Raw genomic sequence first — 17,842 nt, 5'->3', positions numbered from 1 at the left:
TTTCACTCTTAGGATAAAAAGTTTTGGTTGAAAGAAGTTAATTGGTGAATTTTGGATGTGTAAGTTTGATGCAGGAAATGAAGTTTTTATAGGAAAAAAACTTAGATGTTTATTGTCAGTTGCTGGTGATATAAATATTTATTGGTTTTAATAAAATCTTGTTACTAGTATTTTGATAGTAATTCAATGTAAATAAACGTAGGAGTTATTACCAGTATTTTAATACTAGTAAATTTAATGAAATCAAACAGAAGGTGGAGTTATTACCTACATTTTAATAGTAAATTCCATGAAAGCAAACGGAATATGAAGTTATTACCTGTATTTTAATACATAGTAAATTTAATGAAAACGAATGAATTTAATGAATCATATTACCAATATTTTGATAATAAATTCCATGAAAATGAATTTTTGATTCTTATTTTTTTGACCTAATAACCAATTCCGACCAAATTAAAGTTGATCTTGTACACTTGCCACTTGGCATATTGCAATCTACATGGCGAAAAGTGGCAAATTCGTATGACATGTTATTAGCCCGCAAATATACGAATTTTTACCTTTTTTTATTTTTGTTCTAAATTTTTTTAATTTTAGACTATACTACATTTTCTTAATTATATTAAACTATGTTTAATGTGTTGAAAAATTAGTACTCCTACTTCATATGTCCTATAAAATAATCTTCTTTTTTAATTCTCACCCATTTACAAAATTAGTCCACTTCTATTTTTTAATCAATTTTTCTTATGAAGTGAAGCCCATTTTCCATAAATAATATTACGATCACTTTTTTATTTCGTCTTTCATGCTTTACCAATTTTGCATTAAATTAATATATTTTTCAAAATATCTATTTTTATGGACAAATGGAATAAATTTTATGATAGATATTGTGAATTGAAATATTTGTAATTAATTATTTGCAATAATAATACTAGCATTTAATTATCTCTATCTCTAATTATTTCTATATCTTTAATTTCCCAACAAATATTTGCAATGAATTATCGTTATCTATTTAATTATCTCTCTCCCAACCTATTTAAGGCTTTAATTTCTCAACAAATATCTGCAATTTAATTATCTCTCTCCCAACCTATTTACGTTCCAATCTATCTATCTTTCTAAGCCTTAGATATCAAACATGCAAGCGAGATTTTCTTGGAACATAATATTTCCACGGTTCCACCTAGTCTTATACGGAAGCGTATAATCTCTGGTCTCTTAGGCCTTATCATTTACAAGAAAAGGATTAGTGATACGAACATTACTTAGTTTAGATTAGGGATTTGTATATCTTTTCCGTATCTTTGTTTTCTTTATTGTTAAGTTAGTTATTAGTATTATATATATGGGTCAATTGTTATATTTTGAATCAATCAATGATATAACATATTTTGCCCTACTTTTTTATCGTTTATTTTCTTTCGCAAACTCAACTCTAGTCATAGATTGATTGCGATGCTCATTTTCCTCACGACTTTCTCCTATCTTTCTACTTGCCTTATCAATTGATGCTTTTATAGGAAGATAGGAGATAGGATCTTAATGAGAAAACTAAATAAGGATAAAAGCTAAAATATATTATTTTATTGATTGATTCCAAAATATAACAATAGCTCATATTTATAATACTAATAAATATATGGAAAAAGATATGTAAATTCCTTATTTATCTAAACTAAAGAATGATCTTATGATCGTATCAATTAGTCATACTCTTAACTATCAAAATATTTCACAAAAATCAATTCGGGGGTGTGGTCGAGTGTTATGGGACTCGTCTAACCTTAACCAAATGGTTAGGATCAATCCCTTCCTTTGGGGTGAGAAAAATACCCAAAATCAATCCCTTTCTTTGGGGTGAGAAAAAATACCCAAAAATCGAATATTCAATTCGAACCAAACCGAAATTTGACATTTGTTCGGTTTGTATTTATGAAAACAAAAAAATTGAAAAAACTGAATTTTTCTTAATATTAGTAATATTACATATGCCTAAAGAAACTCTATGTGTTGATTTATATCCATAAATGTATTAATATTTAGATTATACTAGTATATTAGTTGTGTTATTTATAGAAAATTAATTTTTGGACTTTTGATTTTTGGATATATTTGCAATTCCGGGTTAGGATTTTGTAGTTGAATTTTGCTTTTTCAGGTATATTTATATAATTTTGATTATTTGGTTCGAATCGAATTTTATGGTTTGAATTTCAATTTTTCCAGTTCAATTTAGAAAAAATCGAATAAAAACTGAATATTCATGACCCTTAAGTATATATAATAGCTCTATCAACCATGCATACTAAATCAAGATAAATTATTACTACTATATATCAAATTAACACTTCTTATCTATCAAATGAGAAATCAAAGATGTCGAAATATCCAGAATTTAATTGTAATTCATGGTAATCCCAACCATCATCAGATTCAAATGGATTGATAATTCAATCCATACAAGTGATAGAGTCGAAGAAGAGCATTGCTCAGAACATCGTTCGCCTAGACCCTCATACCACAATCTATGTCGAATTTATACAACTTTTTTTCTTCTTATTTATCTAAAATCTAAAGCTTATACTGTTAAAGTGGTTAATAAGATTAATATCTTTTGAACTTTTCTACTAATTTAAGTGCTTGAATTTGTGTAATTATAAAAATAATTATAAATTAGTCCAATATAAAATTATCACCGAATTTAAACGACTCACACCCTTGTTTTATACATCGAACTCCCTAAGAGAAAAACCGTGGCTCCCGACACCTATTTGCACTTCATAAGGAGTGCATTATATTTGAGAAAATGTAAATATTTAAATAAATAAAACGCATCCCCCAAGAAATCGACAGTATGTCGTTTGTTCAAACTTATTATGTTTTTTATATCTTGTTGTTTGCGTTCCATCTTTTGTTTAAACGTTTACAAGTACCGTCCTTTAGAAATGACCATCCGTCTTTTAAAATTATGCAATTTCTACTTTATTAAACTTTTAAACAACATAAACACTACTAATGATGTGAGTCTCACAATCCACTAAAACTTACTATTACTATTTTTCTCTTTCTAATCTTTTATTTACCAATTGTACATTAAAACCTAGGGATGTCAATTCAACCCGAAACCGTGGGCGGCCCGAACAACCCGATAATATGAGCGGGTTAGGGCTATAATTTTTACCCGAATACAAAAGCGGGCTAAACGGGTTGGCTGTCCTATCATCTGCCACTAGTGTCTTACCACCACCAAAGCCAATCAAGACAAAATTAAGAACTAGCTCATCAAAATCTTAATATATTTATCATTTTAATAATGATTCATGTAAGATATGATTTTTAATTTCCATAAAGAATTAGTTACAAGCAATGCCATAATAACGACACGAACACATGCTTTAATTTATATTGTAGTTGATCGAGATGAAAGGCTTTTTTGAAGTATTATTGAAGAAAACTATGAAAATTTGAAGATTTTATATGATTATATACTAAAAAGAAAAAAGTATCTAAAATTTAAAATCATTTTATAGAAGAAAATTTTGATACGAGAGATTATTTTCGAAAGCTTTTAGGCAGAATAGCCCTATGGGTTAGCCCAAAACCCAATGGGTTAGGGTTAGGATTGAAAATTTATGACCTGAAAAATCCATAACCCGAATAACCCGCACCCAAATAGCCCAGCAACCAGTGGGCTGATCAAAACCCGAACGGGTTAGTCCGATTGACATCCCTATTAAAACCTATGGTTTTTTCAAAAGTTGCTAGTTTTAAAGGTCGGATGTGTTATATTTTAGACCAATTGCATTGTATGCTAATTAAGTACCTGAGAAATAAATGCACAATCCCTTAGACAATAGCACTCCATATATAGAAATTGACACAACTTGCACCAACTCAAAAAAAAAAGGCAGTTAACATTGTGCAACTTCCATAATCAGGGTACAAATCACAATCTAACAAAACATTGTAGAAACTTAAATAACAAGAAATCAATGGAAGCCATTGATTTGATCATTAGGCACATTGGAAGCCCGATGGAACCTTCTTGGAGCAAGCATTGAGCAGCAAACTAAGAGAAATGGGAACATCGAGGTGGATGCCTAAAATGTCGGCCTTGAGGGCGGTGCAGAGGCACACGGCCGCCTCAAGATCGACCAGCCGTCGATGAGGGAGCAACATGGTTTTACCGGGAGTTCCGATTATGGCACCAATCAATCCACCAAGCAAATTAGCACAAATACCAAGTTTTAGGGTATCAATAGGGCAAGTGTCCGTGTGCAGAGTAAGTGGTGTAGATGCACTAGACAGAGTGAAAAATAAAAGGTTTAGCAACATGAAAAGGGCTAAAGGTGTTGTGGTTTTGGAACCCATTATACCTCTTAAGTGATATTTTTGGAAGAAGAAGGTACTTGGTGAATTTTGGGTGTGTGAATTTGATGCAAGAAATGGAGATTTTATAGCGAAAAAAAAAATGTTTAATTGTCATTGCATAGCTGGTGATATAAGTACGTAGTGCTTGTAGTTGAAACAAACGGAAGGTGGAGTTATCACGAGTATTTTTTATAGTAAAGTCAATGAAAAAAAAACAAAAGGACGAAGTTGAATCATATTAGTATTATGATAGTAAATTCAATAAAAACAAAGTAGAATAATAGTCGGTTGGCAAAATTTATGTAAGGTGGTTAGTGCAGTGGTAGATACATATTGGAAAAATGGAGGAGCATGACCACTACTAGTAAAGACTTCATCTATCATAAAACTACATTAGAAGAGAACACCAAAAGTCAATGATATTAATTGGAGCTAAATCACATTGGTATTTTGATAGTAAATTCAATGAAAATAAAATGGAGTACTTCCTCCGTCCCATAGTAGTCGTGTCATTTTGTTATTTTGATACGTTCTATAGTTAGAGTGACTCATAATATGGGACGGATGTAGTATTATTTCTGAATTAACAATGACATCGTTTTATCTATTAGATCTTTAATTTCTATATAGTCTAAATTTGAGAAAAGTCAAAAAACCGACCATACACGACGCTCAATTATTGATATATATGCACGAAGGACCAACGGTTATCCCGAAATGATCTGCAACATCAATAGAAGGGTACACCTAAGGTGTAAAACCAATTTTTTTAAGACAATTATAAATGACCAAATATGGATTTTAGTCTAATTTAAATGACAAAATTTTATTCAAAGTCTGATAAGATATTTTGGTGATGTTTGAAGCCATTTCACAAGAATTAATATTTTTATTTTCCTTTCTTTTCTTTTCATTACTATTTTACAAAGCAACGTAATTTTGGACATAATTAACTAAATGATATATTGTTTTATAGGGGTGTACTAGTATAACAACTAATTTTAAAGTTACAACGTACATCCAACCACGATGCTGCCACATGGCACTGAAAAATGCAATATTGTATTAGAAAAATGCAATACGCATTTGTAGAAGCTATAAATGAATTTCGCGGATTGCATTTTTGTTATATGCATATTGCATTTTTTATCATTGAGTTTTGCATTTTTGATATTGATTGTTTAATTTGCATTTTATATATAGACGAATTGCATTTTTATATGTGAAAATGCAAAACTTAACAATAAAAAATGCAATTTATGTGAAAATGCAAAACTCAACACTATAAAATGCAATTTACATACAACTAAAATGCAATCGTGAAAATGCATATACAACTAGATTGCATTTTTGTGTTTAAAATATTGATGTTTTGTGCACATAGCTAGACAGATTGGATGTACGTTAGACTCTAAATAAGGGGGCACTCTAGTGCTCCCCTATATTGTTTTATACACAAATGAGCGAGTACAAAAATTAAATGTCAACATTTAATGTTTCATTTTCAAATCTCAACTCAATGGCTAGAAATTAACCAAATTGCATAATTTAAATGAGTAACATAAAAGTAAAGTAGCACCATTGTTAATCAACCTAACATCTCAGGACCTAGCACTTTAACCATTATAATCTTCAAAAAATTAATCATAATCACTATCACTATCACTATTCTGCTTCCAATAGCTGAAATCAAAGACGTCGACCATCCTAGAATTTGATAATAATTCATCCCAATCCACATCATCACATTCAAATGGATTGGTGGTAAGCCAATCCAAATCAATGGTAGAGTCAGAAGGGAGCCTCAAATCTTTCATTTGCTTAGAACATCTTTTGCCTAGACAATCCCATTCTTGCAGTTCAAGGCCAGAGCATTGCCGAAGATCGAGTGATTTAAGATGGGGGCAGCCATCGAGGATCGCTTCTAGTCCCTTATTGTTCATCCGCTGATCCAAAATTCGAGACAACGCAAATTAGGCATGGTTTTTCCAATTACTACACCAAGCTCATTGGGGATAGTGTTATCATAATCCCACAAATCTTCGAAGATATCTGGAGTCACACGCCGAGGTTCATTATACGTAAACGATTTCAACATGGGGCAAGAGATGCCAATTATTTCAATATCTTCGGGGCCAATGAATATAGTCCCGATAAGGTGCAACTCTTCCAATTGTGGCAGTTTTTTCATCACCTCGACAAAAGATTCTCCGAATATAGCATAGTCCACAAGTGTAAGGCGTCGAAGCTTACTCGATCTATCAAAAGAGTAGAAGAAAATAAGTAGAAGACATAACAAAAACCAGAAATAGCCATTTCCTTTAGCCACATGAAATTCTTTGTTAACATATTCAACAAGATAAAAACACAAGTGCTATTAATAAGAAAATATCGGATCAAGTATATAGCCTTTTCTTGTGATAGGCATGTTCGAATAAACAAACTCAATAAACGAATTTATATATAGATCTATAACCATAGGAAAAGATTGATCAATATTTATTCCAGAGGATATACAAGATTAACTATACAACCACATCAATTCAAGAAAATAAGTACTCTGCTTCCTTGCGCGCAGAACGAGATTTTATTCAGTTTTATTTTGTATGTTAAGGGGAGAGAATAACTTAAAAGAGATTAAAAAATTTCTATTTTTAATAATGAGTTACCGGACAAACTAAAAAGAAAAACGAGACATTTTCGGTGGTGGATGGAGAGAGTATATACTACCTCCGTATTTTAAAAATAACAACTCTTTCCATTTTCATACGTCTCTTAAAAATATAAACTTTAGAATCTTTCTATTTATATATGTAAACCCACAATCCACTACTTTCACTAATTTTTCTCTTCCTCTCTCTAACTTTATTCAATTTTTTTTCATTCTCTTTCTTACTATACCAATTTTTCATCCACAACCCACAACCCAGATTTCGTAACAGAACAAAATAAATAGTACTATCAAATGCAAAGGAAAGAATATACCGGTCGGCTACGTAGTTTAGCAGCCTATCCTCTCCAAAAGCGGTAACCGTTAACTCGACCAATTGTCCCTGGCTGCGATCTACCGCGCAACGGCAAATGGTCTCAAATTTGCGGTGCGCGGAATCATAATATCGATAATTCAAATCAGCACGCGCACGTGGCGGATCCTTGCAGACTCTCCGCCACGTGGTGCACACTATCTGCGCACTCTCGAATATCTCTTTAGGATCCAGCCGTTGGAGGATATTCGCCGTCAAATCATCGGGCAAATCGATCCACGGCGCCGGCGGAGGGACCGGGGATGAAGTAACCACCGCCGGCGCCGGAAGCTTTCTCCTTTTCTTCGTCCCATGCCGACTTTACTATCGAGGAGAAGTGCGTATGACTGTATATATAATGTTGATTCAAATAATTTGAACACAACAATAAATAAAAAAATGTAACCATCAAAGAGTTTCATAATACCACACGAATAGGGTTCCCAAACGACGCCGTAATCGGGACGCGAAGAAAAACTTATGAAGGGTTAATCATTTATCTTCGAGAATACAGAGAGATATCTGCATGTGTCCGTTGTATTTTTTTAATTTATTTTTTTACATTTTTGAATTGCACGTCCATTTAATTTGATAATCAAAAGAATTTACTCACTCCTGTCCTCATTAATCGACTGCTATTTTTATTTGGTCATTGTATCTTTTTTTAATTTTTATTTTAGTTGAGGAATTATATGCTACATATCTTATATGGGCTCTTTATGTGAACAACTACTCGCTTTGACATACTTTTAGCATTGTTCGTTTTCAATTTATCTATTTAGTTTAATTCTATTACATTAAAAAATGTTATTGAAATTTTTAATTTCACAAAATTCATAAAAATCAAAGCTCTACTGAAAATATAGTCTAGTCCATAGAAATATAGTTTAGGTTATCTTTGGTTGTCGGATTCTATATGGGAAAGTACTTTGATTTCTTAAATTTTACTACCTCCCGTCCCTTAAATATTGACACACTTTGATCCGACACGGTTTTAAGAAATGTAATGAAAAGTGAATTGAAAAAGTCAGGATGTGGGTCCTACTTTTAAAGTATTAGTTTTATGATAAAATGTGAGTAGAAATGAGTTAGTGGAATATGGGGTCCACTACCAAAAATGGTAAAAAGTGAAGTGTGTCAAACTTTGAGGGACGAACCGAAATGGTAAACCTGTCAAACTTTCAGTGACTGGAGGTAGTAAAATATTATGTTTGTTTTGGTTTTTAATCAAACTAATCGAATCCGAGTCAAAGAAAGTTAGTACTTTCCGAATTTAAATCCCAATTTTTCTAGGTATTCTTTTTCAAAATTTTAGGATTCTTACATATTTAATGCAATGTAAGTATAGTTACATATGTCAAGTGGGCGGGCCGCCGGCTCGGGCCCGTGAGCCAGCCTATATTGAGGCCGCCCGTGCCCAGGCCCATGTCTGAGCTCCGGTTGGGCCGGCTTTTTCTAATTTTGCTAAGCTCGCACGGGCCCCGGCCCACTTGCCACATGGGCCCGGACTAGGATGGGCTTTGTTTAAATTTTTGTTTAAGTATTTTAAAGATATCCTAAATGTATTATATGCAAAAATAAAACATATAACTTGTATTTTTATATCACATTAACTAAATCTAAATTTAATAATGTGTAAGTTCATCTATTGACTTTAAGTCAACAATATTTTTCATGTTCTTTATTCTATTTTAAAGTTAGTGTATAACTAAAGGAATAAACAACATTGTTAGTTTTGTTTTATTAGTAGATGATGACATATGGGTAGATGTTGTATTTTTAAAGCTACGAAAATATAAACGTACATCAATTCTACGTACATAATACCCTTTATTTTTTAATTGGACCGAACCGGTTTTATTATTAATTATATTGTTTAATTACTAAATTACCCTTTAATATATTTTAAATCTTAAAAAACTTTAACTGTAGTCATTAAATATCTCATCAAATTATATTCCATATCTAAAGAGTTGAAATGCTGCCCCTCACATCAAAATCTTATCCAGATTTTTTCTTTAATTTTCTTTTCTTCTACCATTCTCTATCCTAGCTATTTTTAATTAAGAATATATATCCAATCGTATCACACTGCTGTTTACTCCATCCCTCCCCCGAATATTCTCTTCAAACTTTTTTGCTAGCTACGGCCTCATAAATTTATTTGTTGATTTCTCATCACCATATTTATTAAATCTCACACTTCATTCTATCAATTATCATTCACACCAAGAACGTGCACAACAGTTCTTCCTTTAATAATAATAAATAAATATATAAATTATCGTACGTAGATGGACCCAGTCAAAGGATTTCCTGTAATTTGATTCAGATAGTGATTTAGCTCCTAAACATCATTTAAAAATATATAAACATGACCTTTTAAGAGAACAAGTAACGACTAATTCTAAGCATGATGTATGATGACGCCGAGCAGTGTTGCAAGTGTAATTAATTTGAAAGTGTAATTAATTAACTAATGGAGTAGTAAGCTTCACCTCATCTATAATTAATTCCAATCATATGTAAATTTATAACTCACTGTAACATCGTCACAAGTGTTAATTCGTAAGAAAACCACAATTTCATGTTTTCAACTTTTAGTTGAAAGTTATGAATTTCATATACTCTTATATGTACACAAGATATATATAATTAAAATTATACATATATTATTGAAATTCACAAAAAGAAAAACAGATGACGAAATTGCACATTTCATTGTTTAGAAAATAAAAAAAATGAAAAAAAGGAGCAAAAATCAGGAACTGTTCAAGAGCGCGTCTGCATGTTCTTAAACGATTTTCCAAACCAAGATGACGTGTCTGTTGCATGTATATCTTCCCCGATTCGATTTTTATGGTTTGAATTTCAATTTTTCCAGTTCAATTTAGTAAAAAATCGAACCCAAACTGAATATTAAACCTTAAGCATAGTAGCTCTATCAACAATACTAAATGATAGGAGTAATAAACAGTTAAAGTAGAGAATTGGTAAAGTAAGAGAGAGTATCTCGCTAACTTTATCATTTTTCTATTTTAACTATTTATTATCTTTTTTTATAAAACGAGTGGATAAACGTGACCGAATTTTAAAGTGGTACAAAAGGAGTATCAAATTAACACTTCTTATCTATCAAATGAGAAATCAAAGATGTCGAAATTAAATATCCAGAATTTAATTGCAATTCATGGTAATCCCAATGATCATTAGATTCAAATGGATTGATAATTCGATCCAGACAAGTGATAGAGTCGAAGAAGAGCATTGCTCAGGACATCGTTCGCCTAGACCCTCATACCACAATCTATGTCGAATTTATACAACTTTTTTTTCTTATTTATCTAAAATCTAAAGCTTATACTGCTGAAATGATTAATAAGATTAATATCTGTTGAACTTTTCTAGTACTAATTTTAAGTGCTCAAATTTGTGTAATTTAAAAATATTTATAAATTAGTCAAATATAAAGTTATCATTGAATTTAAACGAGTTACACCCTAGTTTTATACATTGAACTAACTTCCTGGGAGAAAAATCGTGGCTCCCGACACCTACTTGCACTTCATAAGGTATATGTGAGAAAATGTAAATATTTAAATAAATAAAAATGCCCCCTCAATAAATCGACAGTATTTCGTTTGTTCAAACTTATTTTGTTTTTTATCTTGTTGTTTGCATGCCCACCTTTGTTTGAAGGTCTATAAGTACCATCCTTTAAAAATAACCACCCGGTCTTTTAAAATTATGCAATTTCTACTTTAGGAAACTTTTAATCAACATAAACACCACTAATGATGTGAATCTCACAATCCACTAATACTATATCTGTTTTTTATTCTTTTTTTATCTTTTGCTTTACCAATTATACATTAAAGCTATGTTTTTTCGAAGTTGCTATTTTTAAAAGGTCGGATGTGTTATATTTTAGATCGATTGCATTGTATCCTAATTAAGTCACGATATCGGTGTATAAAGTACATAGAAATAAATGCACAATCCCTTAGACAATAGCACTCCATATATAGAAATTGACACAACTTGCACCACCTCAAAAAAGGCAGTTATAAAATACATGAGAAATAAATGCACAATCCCTTAGACAATATAGAAATTGACACAACTTGCCCCAACCCAAGAAAGGCAGTTATCACACAGCTTTGCAAGTGAGCATTGTGCTATGCAACTTCCATAATTGGGGTACAAATGACAATCCTACAAAACATTATTGAAACTTAAATAACAAGAAATCAATGGAAGCCATTGATTTGATCATTTAGCCACACAGCAGGGTGTGAGATGTAATCTTCCTGGAGCAAGCATCGAGAAGCATATTAAGAAAAGTGTGAAAATTGGGGTGATTGCGCCAAACGCTGGTCTTGAGGGCGGTGCAGAGGCATATGGTCACTTCAAGATCGTCCAGCTGTTCGAATAGGGAGCAACATGGAGTTACTGGGGGAGTTCCGACTGTGGTATTAAGTAATCCATCAAGCAAATTAATACAAAGACCAAGGTTTTCGGTATCACCAATGCAAGCAAGTGGTAAAGAAGCACTAGACAGAGTGAAAAATAAAAGGTTTAGCACTATGAAAAGAGCAAAAGGTATTGTGGTTTTGGAACCCATTATACCTCTTAAGTGAAAATATTTGGCAGAAGAAGTTAGTTGGTGAATTTTGGGTGTGTGAATTTGATGCAAGAAATGGAGATTTTATAGCCAAAAAATAGGTGCTTAATTGTCATTGCCTAGCTGGTGATACAGGCACGTATTGCTTGTAGTTGAATCTTTATAATTTGATAATACTTCAATATTAACACACGGAAGGTGGCAGTGTGTTTTTATTGTAAAGGATCAATGAAAAATGAAGTTGTAGACTTGTAGTATTATGATAGAAAATTCAGTATAAACAAAATAGAATAATAGTCGATTGGCAAAATTTGTGTAAGGTGGAATATATTGTTTTACTTTATTCCCTCTTCATCTCTCTATCTTTTTCATTTTCTATTTTATTCTTTCTTTAATTAATTCACTTAATAATTTTTAAAATCGTATGCCGAAAAAACATCTCCACTTTGCAGAATGGATGGAGTAATACATTGTAATGTTGCTATGTCTAACGGTTGGTGCAGTGACGGATACAAATTCGAATGTGATGAAGAAGAACGACTACCACTAGTATAAACTTCATCTATATATAGTTCTTATTTGTTATAGAACTACATTAGGAAAAAACATTAAATCACAATGTGGGTCATTTTTCAATATATATTACTAGCGGGTAGTGATAAAATGCAAATTTATATATTTCAAGCTCAAAACTCATCAACACGTTTCAATACAATATCAACACGATTGTAAAATTTCAAGATTTAATGTCAACCGATATAACACGTTCATTCTTGTTAATGTTTTTTGTAATCTAGTGACATTTTTCAATGATCTAGATCATAATTTTAAGTTTGTACAATATTTAGAATTTTTTATTTGATCACATCACTATTACTGTCCTGGGTGAACTTCGGCAACTCATTTTAGCACGAAAAAAGATGTTAAGTTAGGTCAGTTAAATTTAGAAAAAATAAAATAAGAAAAATGATAGAATGAAGTAGTTGAAATATAAAAGGACACGAGAAAAGAGAATCAATTATTTTGCCAAATTCAACTAGCTTGAAATGACCCAAAACTAAAATATACCAATTAATTAACTTGACACCGATTAAGTATATTATTTTATTTGAGTCTCGTGTTTATCATGATTAGAATATTTTTATTGCAATTATTAAAAAAGCATCATAAGTCATTGACACTAGGCGCAAATAGGGTCGTGCTATGATAAATACTCTATATTTTATATTTTTACCCGAGGGTCCTATTCGATGATTATAACACCCTAAAATAAAATTAAGACTAAATCTCTACTCTTGGATTTTAAAATGAGTGGATAAGATTAAAGCTCACAAAGCTCAATAAATAGTAGACAAAATATCAACAAAAGGGTAATATCGTCATTATGTTATCATATAATAATTTTAGTGAGTGTTTTTTTATATCACATTGGTATTACAATATCAACATATGACATTAGAATATCAATACAAGGACACGAAAATATCAACACATTTTTATTGAGATTGACATGCTAATATTGAGATTTTCTACAATATATTGAGATTTTTTGTTGCGATTTGTTGATAAAAGCTAACTATCACTGTAAAATTGAAATATAATTTATCAAATTTCATCATCCGAACATCGTCGGAACATATGCAATTGAGATCTCGTTGAAATCCTTATTAAATTATCTTTAATTTGATATATTTTTTGCGAAAAAAAAATTTAAATTGAGAGAGTTACGTAAATTTAAAGATTTGAGATGATTTTGAGAGGAGAAAAGTAGTTAGTTATAATTACTACATATAGGATTTTGACATTAATACCCTTTTAATTTAATTAATAATTATTTAAATTTAAAATATATTACACTTGACATTATATACACTTGGTAATTAGTTAGCAATTGATTACATCCATTTACCCAGATACTACATGAAATAATTAGACATAATTATGTCTAATATAGAGCTGTATATAAATTAAATATATACAAAATCTTTATATTTATAACTCAGTAATATAGAGCAGTACATAAGTAACATGATTAATTATCATAAAATAGAACATACGCAATAATAAATTATTTTAAGATCTAAATATTAATACATATCATGTCAACAATTGCATAAAAAGTTTGCAATTAATTCTACGTATAATAAGGATTTCACTTATAATCGGTGCTCGGATGGTTGCAAATGTCCGAGCACTTGTAATGCTTGGAAATATGTGCTTGCTATTGGACATTTTGGAAATATGTGCTTGCTATTGGACATTTTTTTTGTAGTGTATAGTAATACTACTAATTTATATTATTGAGGAATAGATCTATAGATCCATTTAAATAAAATACAGACTCCTTTTATAATACTATATGCAAATTCTTTCTGTTCAATAAATACATATTCAATTTGCTAGTATATTATAGATTTGCTTTTAAAAACACGGAATGTCACATATGCATTTTGAAGGCGTTAGATCTTAAAATTTTGCTTAGCTTTTCAAACTTAATCATGCCGATGTATTAGCGACCTATATTTTCTAGGTTATGTTGCTTTTGTCATGAACTGATCTGTTTATATTGTATTTTATTTGCTTTGTCGTAGTGAACAAGTTGTACTGGTTTGAAACTGGTGTTTTCCCTTGGCGGGTTCTAGCTTTCAGGGACAGCTCCACATCCTCATTATCAAACTGAGGGATGAACAGATTGGAATATCCACGGTACATATTCTGCTCCTCGTTTGCTCCATATCTATATTCAGGCTACTCCATTACTTGATTTACCACTCCCTTATCTGATCTCATCACGATATGTTTTGTTTCGTCTTGTCATTTGAAGCATAGAGTTTCTTGAACACAGGATGCAAATGTTGCAAAGCTTTTCCCCAAATTTTCAGAGCAAACGAAACTTAGTATGGTCTTAAATAGCAACTTGTCATGAGCTATAAAGAGATAATTTCTTGTGTGTGAGTTGACCTAGTGGTAGTGCGGTAATGCCCGAGGCTAAAGGTCTGATGATTGAAGCTTTAATCTACCAAGAAACTTATGTGCTATGGTACTAAACAATTGTTTATTGCATCTTAATAATCATAATGAGTAACTAGTTTTCCAGATTGCATCTCTTGAAAGATTGCATCTACTTGCTGCAAATTTCAACTGTTTACTTGTAGGATTAACCGTGGAGATTTGGGGATATCAAAGTATATTGCCGTTTGAAAGTTTATTGTGTGTATTAATTTTGCAGGAGTCATAGTAACTAAAGAATCTACCCCAACAATCAAGTCACTCCTGATGTTAATGATGACGATGATGATGATGCTACTAGCTAGAATTTATGATGATGCTGCTGCTGCTGCTGCTAGTTATTAGAATTGATGTCTCACAAAGTAACTTCTAAACTTGATACACTATGCTTCCTTTTGATTCGTACAATATTGGTTATGTTTTGGCAAAGAATCCCGAAGTTTATCTTTTGTGATTGTTATTTTGTTGGTCATTATTTATTTAATTATATAGCTAGAAACATGATATTGTGTATAGGCATGATGAAAAGTGAAATGGTGCTGTATAAAATTTCTGGTAATTCTCCAAACCATAATCATCAGTTACCCTTGGTATAAAAAATTTGCGAAAATGTACACAAATTATTAAGATGTCTTGACAAACATATAATGCCATAAAAATATACTGGAACTAGCAAAATCATCATGATCCATTAGTAAAAACAAAGTTCCCGAATCTAACACAATACTTAACACAAAAAAAAATTTCAAAATCAGAAATAGTTGAAACCATCAGAATCATAATCACAGAAGTAGTCTGATTTCAAGTCCTCCCATGTAATAACATATTCAGGTGGTTTGAACTTGGCGACTGAAATCACTGGTACAGTAAATAGGGAGCTTCAGATCTTTTATACGCTTACATCTTTTAACTAAATCCCATTGCAGAACAAGACCGCGGCATTGCAGGAGATTAAGTGATTCGAGGTGGGGGCAGCCATTGAGGATTGCTTCCAGACCCTCATTCGTCATCTTAAGTCCCCAAGGTTGGAGATGGCGTAAATTAGGCATGCTTTTCCAATGGCTACACCATACTCTTCATCAGCGTCCTCAAATTCTGAGACGATCCTCATTCCAATATTGATTTTCTGCATGTAGACGAGCCTCATCCCAATATTTAATATATTGAAATGATTTCAACGTGGGGCAAGAGATGCCAATGTTCGCAACCTCTTCGGGACTGACGCTGACCACATGATAAGGTGCAGCTCTTCTAACTGTGGGAGTTTTTTTATAGCCTTAGCCAAATCAGTTGCCTTATAATTACAATCCACAAGTGTAAGGCGTAGAAGCTTGCTCGATCTGTCAAAAGAGTAGAATGAAATAGACCAGTTAAGTGATTCTGGGAAAAAATATCTACCCAAAAAGTAGAGGTTACTTCTAAAAGAAAGAACTAATTCACCAAGTGTATTAAGGTTGTACAAAGAGCATTCACATTGAGAGCACATGATCAGGATGATAAACAGAATATCAAAATTCAGTATTGTTAAAGAATAATGATACGCGTTGGAAGGTGTACAACCGCGAAAGCAGGGAAGTTGAATAGAGGAAGGAGTCAAGCCTATAAATATTGAGATCTCCAGAGGCAGAAATCATCTTGGGAACTCGATCTTTTGGGCGTTCTAGCGCAGGCCTCCTGGTGAGGATTTATTTTTCATTCACCTGTTCGTTTATATCGATCAAATAAAGCCGAGCCATTTTCCTCTTATTTACCATATCCATTGTGTTCTTAATTTTCAGCAATTGAGTAATCTATCCTAAGTAATTTCCAGAGCACCTCTTGTGCTCCTCACTTCCACTTGCCTTTACTCTATCAAATAACTACATGATACACACAAGCACTTATCCTAAAATGAGCATAGTACTATCACAGAAACAGTTGTGGGGTTTTTTGTACCAATAACCAAGATGAATATGAGCATAGGTAAGCAGAAAACATAACAAAACAGTAGTGCTACACATATGAGCTCGTAACTGCACTGGCCACAGATTTGTAAAACGTCGACTTTCTACCAAGGCTGTCTGTTACACTTCCGTACCACAACTTCAAATATTGAAAACAGTCATTAATCGACCCAAAATTAGTTCAAACACTACTTCTCAAAGCAAATTTTTTCCAAGTTCCCCCATTCAAGGGATATTTAAATCACACACAATAAATACTAAAGTTTCATTCACATACTTAAGTTATTTCCATTCAAGGAAAAGTAATTACTGAGTTTTCAGTCATTCTCAATCTCATCAATCATCCCTCAAAAAAAATCAATCAATCTCCCCAAGCTCTACAAAACTCAGCATCAACAAAATTAAAAAAAACCAATCACCAGCCTCCATAAAAAAAGTTAAATTACTGCCACATAAAGCGAAGCAATCAATTTGGTGCTAGGACAAATTAAAACACAGAGAACAGAGGATTATGGCAGCAAAGGAAGGTATACCTCTTGACTACGTAGTCTGCAAATCCTTCTTTCTATAACAATATACCTTTAGGTCGGTTTTTCCCCTGACTACGATCAACTGCGCGAGTGTAAAACCTTTTAAAATGGCTGCCGCCGTAACGAGAATACCCAACTCAAGCACGCGCCCTGGGAAGATTCTTGGAACTCTCCACCATGTATGCCATTCCGCCTCTCTCCAGTATATCTTCAGCGCTCAGCCTTTGCAGGATATTCGCCGTCAATGCAGGGGAGGTCGATCCATGGCGGAGGCGTCGGCGCGGCGTGGGGGGTTCTTTCCTGAATTTTCTTTTTCCCTTTCCCTGTTCG

At 32.3% G+C, this 17,842-nt stretch overlaps 1 pseudogene; it reads right to left on the bottom strand.

Moving 5' to 3' along the window:
• Nucleotides 1–4,026: 4,026 nt before the first annotated feature.
• LOC125199202 lies at nt 4,027–4,395 on the bottom strand (annotated as a pseudogene).
• Between the last annotated feature and the right edge of the window lie 13,447 nt (nt 4,396–17,842).

Source organism: Salvia hispanica, unplaced genomic scaffold (assembly GCF_023119035.1).
Source record: "Salvia hispanica cultivar TCC Black 2014 unplaced genomic scaffold, UniMelb_Shisp_WGS_1.0 HiC_scaffold_422, whole genome shotgun sequence".
NCBI classification, from domain to species: Eukaryota; Viridiplantae; Streptophyta; class Magnoliopsida; order Lamiales; family Lamiaceae; genus Salvia; species Salvia hispanica.
Note: the sequence above shows the minus strand (reverse complement) of the source record. Positions and strands in the feature narration are given on the sequence as shown.